This window comes from Talaromyces amestolkiae (assembly GCF_001896365.1).
Source record: "Talaromyces amestolkiae strain CIB chromosome Unknown scaffold39.1, whole genome shotgun sequence".
Taxonomy (NCBI): domain Eukaryota; kingdom Fungi; phylum Ascomycota; class Eurotiomycetes; order Eurotiales; family Trichocomaceae; genus Talaromyces; species Talaromyces amestolkiae.
The window spans coordinates 10,486-13,980 of record NW_024468075.1 but is presented as its reverse complement, the minus strand read 5'-3'; positions in this window follow the sequence as shown (position 1 = coordinate 13,980).

The window sequence follows — 3,495 nt, the reverse complement described above, 5'->3', positions numbered from 1 at the left end:
TATTCCTTATATTTTTATCCCATATATTTAACATCTAATCACTACATTATAATAACTAGTATCCATAGTTATCTTATAAATAATCAGAGATTTAACTTCCTTCTTAGAACTACATTTTCAATATATATCCACACTTCATTATCTCATCAAAAATTAACATATATTACTTATCTCATAAATCTCCCAGAATCAATCGCCTTAATGAATAGAATAAAGCCCACCACACCTACACATCTTAAAAATACAAGCACCATACTTTCTTCAAGTTCAAACCTCCAGCTCAGCAGCCTTAATACAACAAAGATAATAATAATTTTATCTATTTGAATAGCTCTCACTACCTAGCTAAGTCTATTTAATTTTAGTTATAGAGGTATTATTTTAGTAATAAAACCCTTCAAGAAGTCTTTTAGATACTATTAGTCTAGAGAATTATTAGATAAAGTCTATAAACTCTCTACACTCTAGCAATCACTTATAAGTATAATCTTAATCTTTATAGCAATTAATAATAGATTTAGTAGATTAATAGTAATCTATATTAGCCATCAAGATACTATTCAGACTGGATATCTTATCACAGCTATTAGCACTACTAGTATGCTAAGAACATTAAAGAGTTACCTAAATTATATAGTATATAAATATATAGGAGAAATTAATATTAGACTCATATACTTCTCTACCTCTATTTATAGCGCCAAGTATGTCTTCCTAAAATATTAAAGATCTCTACTTACTTTATTCAATATTAGCCAAGCCCTTAGAAGCCTAACTACCACTGCTATATATACTAATTCTACTTATATACAGAATAACTAGTCCTAGAAAACACCTATTTCTTACCAGATCCCTCTTAGAGTTTTTATTACTATATCAATTTCTTATTTTCCTGAATCTTCTTGCTAGCTACTCTTAAAGAATAAGCCAGATCTTACTCATAATTCATTTTCCTAATTCTATCATATAGAAGCGGATTATGAAATTATAAATCAGTAGTTAGAGATAATTCAAAACTATATTAAGCTAGAACAAACTAGTTCCAACTCTATGCATCCCTTTAATATCTTTCGCTCAGACAACCTTCAACAGACACTTATCTCGAGCCTTATTCTTATCAGATTAGCTATTACAGAAATTATATTTATAATACTATATACTACTGTTTTCCTTGACAATATCGGCGTCAACAATCTGTATCTTATTAATATCTATATCAGTATCTACACTTTAGCAGGAGTATTAGTTAGTCCTATCATCATTGAAGTTTTAGGACGCTATATCACATTGCTTGCTAGATATATAGGAATAGGCCTCTGTATACTTATTTTAGCTGTAGTAAATTCCAGACTAAATAAAGGGAGTAAGATTGCACAGAAAATTCTTATAGCTTTTATCTATATATAGTCTTTCATATTTAGTGGCTCTATTAGTCCTGCCTCCTGGGTCAGTTCACCTGAGATGTATTTTATATAGCTACAAATATACAATCAAACATTCAGTACTGTCACTTATTAAATTTTTGCCTTCACTATATCATTCTAGTCTCCATACATATTCAGTATAGACTACAGGAATATAAGGACTTCTATTGGCTATTACTATTTTAGAGTCTCCATAGGAGTTTTAATATTAATTTTCTTATATATGCCTAAAACTTCATTCCTTACTTTAGAGCAGGTTAACAACTATTTCCTATCTTGTAATACAGCTTAGAGAACTTCTTACCACAAGAATAAACTGCTTTTGACTAAGCCATAGCCAAAAAAAACAAAAGTTTTACAATAGAGTGACTTAACACAAGGTCTAAAAGAATTAAATACTATTTAAATTAGAGAAATAAATCATTAATTCCAACAGTTAATAAGAAGTTATAAGAAGTACTAGTTAGTTAACTTACCTAGCTAAAAAAGTGTCAATTACAATCTCCATTTTTCCTTAATATTCCAACACATGACCTATATAGATTAATCTAAAGATATAATTAATCTCAATAGATGGATAATTCATATCAGAGACTTCATTACATTGCATGTCAAGCCCCATTCAAATTCTCAATACATAAGCTAGTTACTACTTATATTCATTTAACTAAGTTAACTTAATAACGTATTTCACAGGTAAGTGACATATATAGGTAAGTAACACACCACATCAAAATATTATCTAGATTCTTACAACCACTCTTACAACAACAACCCCAACATCAAAAATAGGAAAATCAAATGCGAAAAAAGACCCTAGCTATGAAGAAAGACTTTCTCTTGCTATTGACACATTCAAAAATCAAAAACTCAAAAAATTACACCACGCGGTGCGCCTGTACGATGTTTCCAAAACAACTCTATAGCAGTGCCTTAAAGGCACCAAATCGCACCGCAAGACAGGCATCCCACACCGTAAATTAACGCCTACGGAAGAAATTGTGCTCTAGGACTGGATATATTCTTTAGAGCACCACGGTATGCCTCTAAGACCTTGTATACTTAGAGAAATAGCTAATATTTTACTTGCTGAAAAGGATTTGACTAAAACATCTTAGAAAATTAGTGTTAACTGGGTTATTTCCTTTATAAATTGATATCTAGATCTAAAAATCAAATTTTCACACTGATTGACCTATTCCCAGGCATTATATAAAGATCTAGTGATTATTAGAAGCTTTTTTACAAATCTAACCCAGCTAAAGCTGGAGCACGGGATCATGGATAAAGATATTTACAATTTTGATAAGACCAGATTCACCATGGGGATTGCCACAACAGCAAAGGTAATATACAGCACTAATCATACAAGAAAACCAAGCCTTATTCAACTAGAAAATCGTGAATAGGTGACTGTTGTGGAATGCGTACGAAGCACTAATATAATAATACCTCCATTGATAATATTCAAATCTAGTAGTAACCAGGCGGAGTGGTATAAAAACCCTATCCTGCCCCCTGATTAGTTAATTACGCACTCATCAAATGGCTGGACGTCAGATGAATTGGGATTACAGTGGCTAGAAAGAGTATTTGAGCCTAATACAAGGCCTAGCACAGTTGGTATTAAACGGCTTTTAATTCTTGATAGGCACAGCAGCCATTTAACACCTGGATTTGATCACACATGCAAAAAATATAATATTATCCCATATTGCATGCCACCGCACTCATCTCATATTCTTTAGCCCCTAGATGTGGGTGTTTTTTCGGTGCTTAAGCGCTTATACGGGGGCGCTGTAGAAACCCGAATCTAGAATGGTATTCACCACGTTGATAAAGTCAATTTTTTGGGTATGCTTTACAAAGTACGGTTGCAAATGTATACCATACAAAATATAAGAGGTGGCTTTTCGCATACAGGAATCGTACCATTTGACCCTGAAAAAGTGCTATCTTAATTACAACTTGTTGTACATGAGGTTACCCCAACCCCAAGCCACCCTAGTACGTCAAGCAGCGCCAGTTAGAGCCCCAAAACGCCATATAATTCACGTACGTTGGAGCGCCA